This window comes from Gymnodraco acuticeps, unplaced genomic scaffold (genome assembly GCF_902827175.1).
Source record: "Gymnodraco acuticeps unplaced genomic scaffold, fGymAcu1.1, whole genome shotgun sequence".
NCBI lineage: Eukaryota > Metazoa > Chordata > Actinopteri > Perciformes > Bathydraconidae > Gymnodraco > Gymnodraco acuticeps.
This window is the reverse complement of record NW_022991620.1, coordinates 4103-16529: the sequence shown is the minus strand read 5'-3', so window position 1 is coordinate 16529 and position 12427 is coordinate 4103. Positions and strand designations below refer to the sequence as shown.

General features: G+C 44.4%; 1 pseudogene; it reads left to right on the top strand.

Moving 5' to 3' along the window:
• The first annotated feature begins 231 nt into the window (after positions 1 to 231).
• Positions 232 to 8639, top strand: LOC117534042 (annotated as a pseudogene).
• The last annotated feature ends 3788 nt before the right edge of the window (positions 8640 to 12427 follow it).

Here is a 12427-nt window from a genome sequence, read left to right as displayed (position 1 = left end):
CTGTCTGTCAGCCTTCCATCTCGTGCACGCACAAATGTATCTCGTGCGGTCAATGGGCGTGCATTGCAGCAGCAGGCGGCCACTTTCACCAGTCTGCTGACGTCATGTGCGCGTTCATGTGTGTTGGAGGAGGTGCTCTGTAAGGAAGTCTGAAGGAAGGGGCGGATTCTTTTCGGCTGTGTACTTTCAAATGTTAGTGCACTCGAGCCGGTTTCTGAAACGTACCCCACCTTTAAGCACAGCGTTTAACTGGCGCGAACGGTCGCGGGGTGAAGATCGGTCGAGCCGTTTGTGTGACTCCGCCCAGCTGCAGCTGCTGAGAGGAACCGCTCTGGCAGCTCTCACTGAGGCGGCTCCAAGTCCTCCTGGAGGTAAGCAACGCTACACAATTTCCCCCAGTCTGAGAGTAAAAGCTTTCTCGAAGGTTCGTTTTGCTTTCTTACAACGTTACGTTAATGTTAATTTAACTTTAAGTTTGCTAAAAGGCTATTGTTACTTCCCTTAACAAAAGCTAGCTGTCTTAGCTACAACAGTTAGCAGCTAACGTTTTCTGCAGTTTGTTGCCCCTGAAAAACGTGATGTAGTTATTTAAGGGTAAGTTAACTTAACTAACGTTATCTTACAAGTTGAGAGAGTTAAGTTTTGATTAAAATCGTCAATGTAATCAGTGCATGACATTAAGGATTTTGGGAGATGGCCCTGTGGGCAATCTAATGGCGCATTTCCACTGCAGCGGGTAGCCCCGTTTAAGCGTCCTTAATCGTCCTCAAGCGGCCAGGCCAGTTTTTGGTGGCCTTTCCATATAGCGTAGCACCGGCTAGCGGGTACTTTCCCCCTCTTTTTCCAGCCCCATAAAATCGTGGTTCTATCAGGCAGGGCCGAACTAGTGACGTCAACACTCTCGACTGCTGATTGGTCAGAGAGAATCGTCACAAGATCGCGCGCAAGATCATCGCTAGTGTCGCATATAAATCTAGAAGCAAGCTTGCAGCATTTTTATACACAGCATTTTTGTAAACGGAGGAGCTACAAAAATGGCAACGTCAAAGAAAAGCACACCGTGGTCGACCGAGGAGGTGACGAAGTTCCTACATCTCATTGGGGATGATAAAATCCAGCGGGAGCTCGACGGAACAACTCGAAATGTGAAAAAAAAAGCCGATTGCCGATTACACTGCGTTGCTACCCCAGGTCCTAAACTGTAATGGAAATGCGCCATGGCCTCGGACGGCCAGCGAGGCAGCCCGAGGCCTGAGCGAGGACGCTTAGGGACGCTTAAACGGGGCTACCCCGCTGCAGTGGAAATGTGCCATAAGCTAATTTACAGATGACCCCTGAGCCCAATAGAGATTGCCCTGAAAAATGCGCGCGGACGAAATGTTGAACGGAGGGTTTGGGGGGCCTCCCCCTAGATTACAACATTTAGGTTTTTGCAGGTCTTAGATGCTGTCTGGTGCATTCTCTCTTGTCCCATAATTACTTGCAAAGTAAATGTATTCATGTTCAACATAAGAACAATGACTGAACATAACAGCATAACAGTACAGAACTGTGTTAGCCACAAAGTGTGTGTGTCTGTGTGTGCTTGTGTGTGTGTTAGGGCTGTGCAATTAATCGTATTTTAATCGCAATTACGATTTTGGCCTGCCACAATTACAAAAACCACATAATCGAAAATAACTATTATTTAGCTTTGCTAGGTTGTGACAGTGCACTACAACATATTTGATCTAATTAATTTTAGTGTAATTTATTTTTATTTATCATATTTATATGTTTAGTAGCTTGTGGAAGTGCGCTCCAAAATATTTGTTGATCTTGTTTATTGGTATTTATTATTTTAATATTATTTATTTAAATAAATCATTTATTTATTTTTGTATTGGTTTTTCAGTTGAATTATACGTTCAGGGTAATCAACAGTTAAAAAGATACTGTTCAAATTATTATTTGTTTTAAAGTTCAATAAATTGATGTTTTCAAAGTCAATGAATAATCGTATTTAATAATCGTGATATCAATTATTGACCAAAATAATCGTGATTATGATTTTTGCCATAATCGTGTGTGTGTGTGTGTGTGTGTGTGTGTGTGTGTGTTATATTCAGAGCTCTGCTGTCTTGGCTACAATCTTTCATCGTTGCTGTTGTATGATTGGTGTTTAGCTACGGTATTTAGCGTCTACAGCACCTCTGCTTTTAGGGTTGACGTAGACCCAAACTTCGCCCGGAGGTCCCCCGGTGTTGTTGCGGGAGCTGCTGCACTAGCTAACGCTACATTAGCAAAACAAACGCTAATTTCTTTTGCAAAAGGTGCAGCGGGCTTCAAACACGTTCCCCTCCACTGGTTTCAACCAAGCACTAAATTAGATGTTTTCCAACCAAATGCGGTTGAACTTACACTTCCCCATATTTATTTGTAAGTAGATTAGAAGATACCTGAGTTTCTGACTGCCGCTAGCTGAAGCTTGGTTGCTAGGTTACTAGCTGGGTGTTCTCCGATAAGGGGCCCGGGGAAACAAAGTTAGTGATTACTGGTTCCATGTTGATTTATTTCAATACAAATTGTTGGGGGGAACTGAAAGGCTATTACCGTACTGGTTACTTTGCAGCCCGGACATTTCCCCCAAAACACATTTAGACGCGATCACAACACAGAAGTACCTTTCAAATCCCATCATTTTTAAGACCTTCTAAATCATATTTAAGGCCTTTCTTATTTCTTTGGTCATATTTAAGACCTTTTTAAGGCCTTACATTCTGATTATCAAATGTAAGACTTTTTAAGCGGGAACCCTGTGTCAGGCACTGACACGTCTTCACAATTGCCATAATAGATTGCCCGATCGGGCAACCAGCAGGTGAGGCTTCATTGCCCGAGCTAAATACTAGATTGCCTCGGGCCATCGGGCAGTCGTTAATGTCGAGCCCTGGTAATGAACGTTAGAGGTTTTGTGTTCAACATGTACTTTCTTTGGCAGCTAGCTTAAAGGTGGGGTAGGTAATTCACTTTAGAAACACTTTTTGTCATACTCCATGACAAAAATGGCTCCATGGCTGTGCGATTATGGCAAAAATCATAATCACGATTATTTGGGTCAATAATTGATATCACGATTATTTTGACGATTATTCATTGACCATTTATTGAACTTTAAAACAAATAATATTTTACCAATAAACAAGATCAACAAATATGTTGGAGCGCACTTCCAAAACCATACTAAACATATATTAATATGATAAATAAAAATAAATTAGACCAAAATAAATGAAATCAAACATGTTGCAGTGCACTGTCACAACCTACTGAAAACTCCTTAACATATAGCCAACATTTTGGTAAAACATATTCAACATATTCCACTCAGTTAAACGTTGAAGGCTGGCCCACCGTCATGGTCCAGAAGTAACAGGAAATAAATGTTGAACTACAATTTAAGACCAAATAAAAATGTTTTGGCCACCATGGCAAATGCTGGTAGGGCTGCTCATGTCATCTCTTAAAGATGTTTTGCAAGAAACACCAGCCTGTTTACATGGTCTGGTTTCAGAGATGAGCGCAAGCAGGGGACGATATTGCCACCTGTACTGAAGACCCTCTCTGAAGAGGAACTTGTGGCAGTGCTGCCACATATGACACAGGAAAAAAAGAAAAGACTCTGAACCCTTTCTTTGCCATTATATAAAAATAGTGTTGCTACAAAAGTATAAATTAGCCTTACTAATAAGACAACTCAGATCTGAAGCTACTCAGGAATCTGCTGCCAAAGTGCAATAAAAAAGACAACATTAATAGAATCAAACCCTTTTTTGTTGCATTTTAGTCGAGTATAAAAAGACATGCCTTTAAAATAGGATGCAAGCAACACTAGTTTCTGAACCTGAATTGATAATAGACTATAATCAATTTAAGTTTGCATTCTTATACCATTTTGCACAATAATTATAATGAATAAGTTCAAACAAACTAAAACTTACAGATGATTAATAACGGTATCTAACTTTTTATTATATCAAAAACCTGTTGAAATGCTTCTGTTATTTTTACTGCCCCCCTCCCCCCCGAAAGCGCGTCGGCAGCCTCCAGGAATGCTTCTTTCACAACTTCGCCGTCTTTGAAAGACTTCATGTGTTTCGCAAGAACGTGACTGACACGATAAGATGCTCTGGTAGCAGCCTTGCTCTTGTTGTTGGGCCTGGTGAAAATGGACTGCTGTGCATTTAGCTGTGCTCTCAGGCCCCTCCCCTTTTGGAGCGTAGGGCAGAATTAGGAGGGAATTCCGTCTCGTAGCGTTTGTGCACTGTTTTGAAATGCTGCTCCTAAATGACCCTTCTTCGATAAAGCCACGCTCGCATTGCAGATGAGACAGATGGACTTTGAATTGGAATAGATACAAAAATAATCATCCTCCCACTTGGAGTGAACATTATATATTTTGGGCTTTTTTGTTTCTGCCATAATTGCAGTCTTGTGTGTGTGCGGACTGTCACTCCTGTTGACACGGACAACGTCAGCAAACTAGTGCACTGCCCACCAGCCACGCCCCGACACATGGGGTCACGCCGGCCAATCACAAAGCTTTGATGCGTTCAAGTGCATTATTCTGGCACAGGAACATTATGTTACAGGACATTAACGATAAAACAGAATGTTGTTGTTCTATTTTTAGACACATCTCACGATCGACTGGGAATCTCCCCGCGATCGACTGGTTGATATACCTGACTGAAATAATACCGAGACGGCATCGCGTAACGCTTGTCCAACGTGTTGACAAGTTGCTTAAAGCCCTCGTTGCTAACAGTGCTAACTGGGCACATATCTTTAGCGATGTGAAATGTAATGGCACCTGTAATATCTCTATGTCTCTGCGAGCTCGTCGCGTAGGCCGTCGCTCTGTACAATGCGTCCTGGATCGATGACTGTGATGATGTGGTGGATGAAGTCGAGCGGGCATCTGCTTTTTGTTGTATTACTGCCCGGTCGTATTGCACGTTGTGGTTGTATTTCAGATGATTAAAGAGATTGGTTGTGTTAGCGTGTGGTGCCAACACAACCTGGTAACAAATCCTGCACTGTACTTTGTTTTGCTCCACGTCGGACTCCTGAAAGTCAAAGTACTTCCAAATAGTGGAAATAGTTTGACCCTTCTTTTTAACGAGTTGCTGCTCTTGTTCTGACATCTTCGCTCGCGCTGAACACTCACAACACATGTCACTCCCACGTGGCCGAGTGGGCTTTTAGGGAGGGGCGAAAGCGCACCCAGCAAAAATAATCGTATTTTGTCAATTATACTGTTTTCATAATCGTCGCAAGCCGTAATCGCGATTAAAATACGATTTAATTGCACAGCCCTACTCCGTGGAATGCTCTTAACATCCCGATAGCAATGAACACATTAAATGCTTTGACAATAAATCCATAAAAAATGTCATCAGTGGAAGCTGTGGAGCTGTAAAAAGCACGACCAATCATCTGAGCCGGCTAAAGTAACTGGATGGCCTACCTGCCTGTCAGCCTTCCATCTGGGCACAAACTGATCTCGTGCCCTCATTGGTCATGTGCGCGTTCCTGTGTGTTGGAGGAGGGGCTCTGTAAGGAAGTCTGAAGGACTCGGTTGTGTACTTTCAGATTCTAGCGCACTCGAGCTGGTTCCTCCATTCTTACCTACCCTACCTCTAATGCAAAGTGGGGTTTTGTGCTTCATTGTAAACTTTTCTGCCTGACACTGTAGAGACAGTTTTTTTCTACTCAACGTGTGACATGACGCCAGCAAGCAATCACAAGATAAATAATTGACCAGTCAACATTACACCGGTCAACACTAAAATACCAACTGACTGTTAAACTTGGTCAGTAGAGGTTTACAATTTCAATCATTCATTGTGGAATAAAGGGTCCGGGATATGGCTAGCCTTAGCGTCTCCTGTTCGGGTCTGAGTCGAATGGTCTCATGATTGGAACATCTTTGATTGTGTTCCATAAATAACTAAGCGTTATATAAACAATAACACACCGTCTGTGCCTTGTGCCCCGTCGTATTTATGGGATGGACATTGACCTTGCTTCAGTTCCTCAATATCACTCAACACACTTGGCATCACACCTGTGAGGGAAGTACTCATTGACAGACTCAAACCTTATTAGCTTATGTCAGTATTATTAACTATGTGAGGGTAAACATGGGCTTCATAACAGGTGCAATTAGGCCTGTCGCGATAATCGATAAATTGACTTATCGTACGATAAATAAAAATGGACTCGATAACTTTTCTGAGCTCGATAAATTGCCGTTTACATGAGGATGCGACCAGCATTTTAGCCAGGCGTGCTGTAGCTGCCGGCCACGTGCGCTGTGAGGGGCGGGGCGGGGCTGACACACAGCCAGGTCAGGAGTCAGACACTCCGTGTGCACGTGCAGCAGCGTAGCATCCAAATTAATAATATAGCGACAAGCGGGAGACAACGTGTGACTTACTCGAGGGGAAATTAAAGTGAAATGGAATTGGTTACAAAACCTAACTACACATCTCCGGCAGGGGCGAACTGGGACTAAAATTCAGCCCTGGAAACTGACCCACATGAAATGTCAAATGTTACGTCCGCTTCGCTCCTTTCCCCTCTCAGTACACAGCTCCAGTTTGATCATTGCCCTGTCATCAGATTTCATTTTTAGTTGCTGCTGTAACGGAAGTTTAGTAAAATTATTTTTGATGAAATACTCTCCCCTCCATAATGGCACTTGCTTCAGTTGCTTGCTACTTTCTAAGGGTGGTGATGACAGTTACTGTACGAACTGAAGTTGATGCGACTTGATTGGATTGTGAGGCATGACGTGAGCCTCATCTGATTGGTCAATCCCTCCATTTTTTTTCACCAAGGGAAGCCAATTTCGGCTGGCCTCCTCTCACAACAGAGTGCAATCTACTGTTTCACCATAAGATCTAGAGGGGCGCTGTTTCACTCTTTGTAAAATACTCAAAGAGAATGGGGGAGAGACGGCCGGCAGAATAATTACCGAAACTAAACGAAGTGTTTTTATGAAGGCAGGAGGCTGGCTGTATATCAGAGAGAGAGAATTTTATCGCAATCATTTCCAGGAAAATGTATCGTCCAACAAAATGAATTATCGTGACAGGCCTATGTGCAATGATGTACTCGATCTTGTTTAGTTGTTGGGAGTATGTTGCAGTTTTTATGATAAGCAGCAAGATTCCTTCGATATGAAAACAAACTGTAAATGTGGTCTGCTTTCTTTCCAGATCATTCTGAAGTTAAGAACAGATCAATACAAAGTAAGAAAGAGCCCACACGTCCAGAGGGGACTCGACAAAGGAGAGTTAAATATTCCTGAAGATGGAACTGCAGATTTTACAGATCTCTCCTGGAGAGCTGAGAAAGGTGTCAATCATGAGCCAGCTGGAGTGCGCCATCTGCTACAACACCTAGGACAATGTCTTCAAAACACCCAAGCAGCTTGACTGCACCCACACATTCTGCCTGGAGTGCCTCTCCCACCTCATGTTCGTCTCGCTGAGCCCCCGCCTCTTATGCCCCTTCTGCCGCCACCACCCCACGACGCTGCCTGAGCAGGGTCCCCCTGCCCTCACCACCTGCCGAGAGGTCCTCTGCAAGCTGCCCAGCCACCAGGAGGAGCCGGTGTGGCTGGAGGGGGGAGAAGCTGTGCTACAAAAGCTCCAAGCAAGACCCCAGCTTGGGCTCCTCTGAAAGCCCCTCGGCCTTCTGCATTGACATTGGGGCTAGCAAGGCGATAGCCGCTCCGATCCAGACGGGGCCGCACGATCGGCTGCCGGACTCGCAGTGGGACTCGCAGTGGGACCCGCGGTGGGACTGGCCGCCGGACTCGCTGCCGGTCTCACAGTGGAACTGTTAGCGGCGGGTATTCATCAGGTTGCTCATCTTGCTGTTCATCTGGATGGTGTTAATCGGGCAGTGTGTGAACAACACTAACCCCTACTTGTTCTGTATGCGGGATCACGTCATCCTGAACACAACCAACACAACGACCACCACCCTCAGCCCCTTCACCTAAACACACGGTCAGACACAGTGAACTTCAGACTGGCTGGACTTCACTATAACCACACATTATATTGTATATGACAAATTTCACCAAATTGCTTTATTGCCACAGATGTTAAAGCCACTTTGTGTGGCCTGTTTAGATGTCGGACTTTAGCATCCCCTAGTGTTTGGTTTCAAAATGGGGTGGGATGAAAGGGTTGAAAGAAACAGACTGCACTCATTTTCACCTTTTCTGTTATTGTGTCATGTTCCATTAGCTTGATTTGAATAGAAACACATATTATCCTTATATGTCATTACATGTGAATGTAGGCTTTGAAGCTCAGTGGTGCAAGAGGACAGGCACTGGCTTGAGTTGTGTTCAGGGACACAGACATTACAGAGCGTACTGGTATCAGATGACGGAGCATGAGTGGGTTGACGTGCATACTAACAGCTATTTCCAAATGAAAAAGTAACATTAATTTGAACTCTGATTTGTAAATATATGGATTTCTTTTCAACAATTTACCGTAAGGTCAGAAAACAGGAAATGAATGTAAACCCAATGTGCCAACATCGTCATGGCCTTGTTTACAGAACATAATAAAAAGGGAGACTTTAGCTTGAGTCATGTTTCATGTGCCTCATTATTTAGATTAGGATCATTTCACGACATTCGCCACTTTGTTAGGTAGTGGGTTAATCTGTATGATAGGCAGGTGTCTCACATTCAACAATAGGTGTTTATTATTTCCTCCCTATCTGACCCTTAAACCAAAAACCATAAAAGACAACCCTTCTGTCAGATTGGAAGGAAGGAAGTGCCTTCCTTTTGATTCCTGCTTTAGGTGCGTCAGATAAAGGAATACCTCACTTGTGACACATCGATGTTGGGACAACAATTCTCCCAGTCATTTAAAGCGCTGCTTCCCTGAGGAACTTACATGGTTAAACAATACATGCAGATAGATTAGAAAAAGGCTCAGTCATGGCTTCAAAATTGATTGTGGAAAATATATCCTAAAATCAGAACGACAATAATAACTATGTAAAGAACGAGTACAAAGTTATTGTTCATCGGCTTTAGGGAATTTGCACATTGTGACATATATACATAACACAAGATACAAGGCCTAGATACAAGGGGTATACAAATAAGTAATAGTATTATTAAGTACTAGTTTAAAAAAAAAAACACAATCCACTGAACATGAATTGACATTAATGCAAGTATTCTTTAGTGCAAAAGAGGAAATGATGCTCAAAGTACAGTTTCAGTGCAGTAGCAGCGGAGATGGGTAGAAAAGTGACTGGTGCTGGATGAGGGAAGGGTGTGTGTGGGGGGGGGGTGAAGTCCAGGTCCATTTGGGGCAGGGGGAAAGGTGGGAGGCAGGGTGGAGATGTCAGAGGGGGGAGGGAGAGAGTTCAGCATCCCGACCGCCTGGTGGAAGAAGCTGTTCCTCAGCCTGGTCGAGCTCGAGCGGAGACTGAAAATAACAGCAGCTTACTTAAAACTCGTTCTTGTGGTTTCCCCTCTTTCTTTTTATCAAAAGTTATAACATTTCTACAGATCATAAAATAATCTTTCATTACCGTTTAAATTGCATTTTTTCCGGAATGCGTTTCCTGCCTTGCTTTTTAATGAGTTCTTGTTAACTCGTGTTCACTGGGCTTTATTCTCCATTATTACATGGCTTAGTTGAATACTCGAGTCTGATTGGTCGATTCAGAACACGTGACACGTTGTTAATCCAGTTGTGAAGACCGCTGTCAAGCACTTATTGACCGTTGTTAAGGACGACAAATGTACTCAAAGGTGAAATTACACCAGACATAATAACAATTCAGACACATTAAAAAAATGCAAGAGTGGATAAAAAAATCAATTACAAATTAAACTTGTGAGTCTTCAGGAAGAAAAGATGAAAACACCTGTTCAAAGTTCCAGTTTCCTGAACATGGAACCATGCCTGTCCTCTGTTCCACATGTCTTCAGTCAGTTCTGGACCCTATGACTCTGTTCCACATGTCTTCAGTCAGTTCTGGACCCCATGACTCTGTTCCACATGTCTTCAGTCAGTTCTGGACCCTATGACTCTGTTTCCGCATGTCTTCAGTCAGTTCTGGACCCTATGACTCTGTTTCCGCATGTCTTCAGTCAGTTCTGGACCCTATGACTCTGTTCCGCATGTCTTCAGTCAGTTCTGGACCCTATGACTCTGTTCCGCATGTCTTCAGTCAGTTCTGGACCCTATGACTCGGTTCCACATGTCTTCAGTCAGTTCTGGACCCTATGACTCTGTTCCACATGTCTTCAGTCAGTTCTGGACCCTATGACTCTGTTCCGCATGTCTTCAGTCATTTCTGGACCCTATGACTCTGTTCCACATGTCTTCAGTCAGTTCTGGACCCTATGACTCTGTTCCACATGTCTTCAGTCAGTTCTGGACCCCATGGCTCTGTTCCACATGTCTTCAGTCAGTTCTGGACCCTATGACTCTGTTCCACATGTCTTCAGTCAGTTCTGGACCCCATGACTCTGTTCCACATGTCTTCAGTCAGTTCTGGACCCTATGACTCTGTTCCGCATGTCTTCAGTCAGTTCTGGACCCTATGACTCTGTTCCGCATGTCTTCAGTCAGTTCTGGACCCTATGACTCTGTTCCGCATGTCTTCAGTCAGTTCTGGACCCTATGACTCTGTTCCGCATGTCTTCAGTCAGTTCTGGACCCTATGACTCGGTTCCACATGTCTTCAGTCAGTTCTGGACCCTATGACTCTGTTCCACATGTCTTCAGTCAGTTCTGGACCCTATGACTCTGTTCCGCATGTCTTCAGTCATTTCTGGACCCTATGACTCTGTTCCACATGTCTTCAGTCAGTTCTGGACCCTATGACTCTGTTCCACATGTCTTCAGTCAGTTCTGGACCCCATGGCTCTGTTCCACATGTCTTCAGTCAGTTCTGGACCCTATGACTCTGTTCCACATGTCTTCAGTCAGTTCTGGACCCTATGACTCGGTTCCACATGTCTTCAGTCAGTTCTGGACCCTATGACTCTGTTCCACATGTCTTCAGTCAGTTCTGGACCCTATGACTCTGTTCCACATGTCTTCAGTCAGTTCTGGACCCTATGACTCTGTTCCACATGTCTTCAGTCAGTTCTGGACCCCATGGCTCTGTTCCACGTGTCTTCAGTCAGTTCTGGACCCTATGACTCTGTTCCACATGTCTTCAGTCAGTTCTGGACCCTATGACTCTGTTCCACATGTCTTCAGTCAGTTCTGGACCCCATGGCTCTGTTCCACGTGTCTTCAGTCAGTTCTGGACCCTATGACTCTGTTCCACATGTCTTCAGTCAGTTCTGGACCCTATGACTCTGTTCCGCATGTCTTCAGTCAGTTCTGGACCCCATAGCTCTGTTCCACGTGTCTTCAGTCAGTTCTGGACCCTATGACTCTGTTCCACATGTCTTCAGTCAGTTCTGGACCCTATGACTCTGTTCCACATGTCTTCAGTCAGTTCTGTACCCCATGACTCTGTTCCACATGTCTTCAGTCAGTTCTGGACCCTATGACTCTGTTCCACATGTCTTCAGTCAGTTCTGGACCCCATGACTCTGTTCCACATGTCTTCAGTCAGTTCTGGACCCTATGACTCTGTTCCACATGTCTTCAGTCAGTTCTGGACCCCATGACTCTGTTCCACATGTCTTCAGTCAATTCTGGACCCCATGGCTCTGTTCCACATGTCTTCAGTCAGTTCTGGACCCTATGACTCTGTTCCACATGTCTTCAGTCAGTTCTGGACCCCATGACTCTGTTCCACATGTCTTCAGTCAGTTCTGGACCCTATGACTCTGTTCCACATGTCTTCAGTCAGTTCTGGACCCCATGACTCTGTTCCACATGTCTTCAGTCAGTTCTGGACCCCATGACTCTGTTCCACATGTCTTCAGTCAGTTCTGGACCCTATGACTCTGTTCCACATGTCTTCAGTCAGTTCTGGACCCCATGACTCTGTTCCACATGTCTTCAGTCAGTTCTAGACCCCATGACTCTGTTCCACATGTCTTCAGTCAGTTCTGGACCCTATGACTCTGTTCCACATGTCTTCAGTCAGTTCTGGACCCCATGACTCTGTTCCACATGTCTTCAGTCAATTCTGGACCCCATGGCTCTGTTCCACATGTCTTCAGTCAGTTCTGGACCCTATGACTCTGTTCCACATGTCTTCAGTCAGTTCTGGACCCCATGACTCTGTTCCACATGTCTTCAGTCAGTTCTGGACCCTATGACTCTGTTCCACATGTCTTCAGTCAGTTCTGGACCCTATGACTCTGTTCCGCATGTCCTTCAGTCAGTTCTGGACCCTATGACTCTGTTCCGCATGTCTT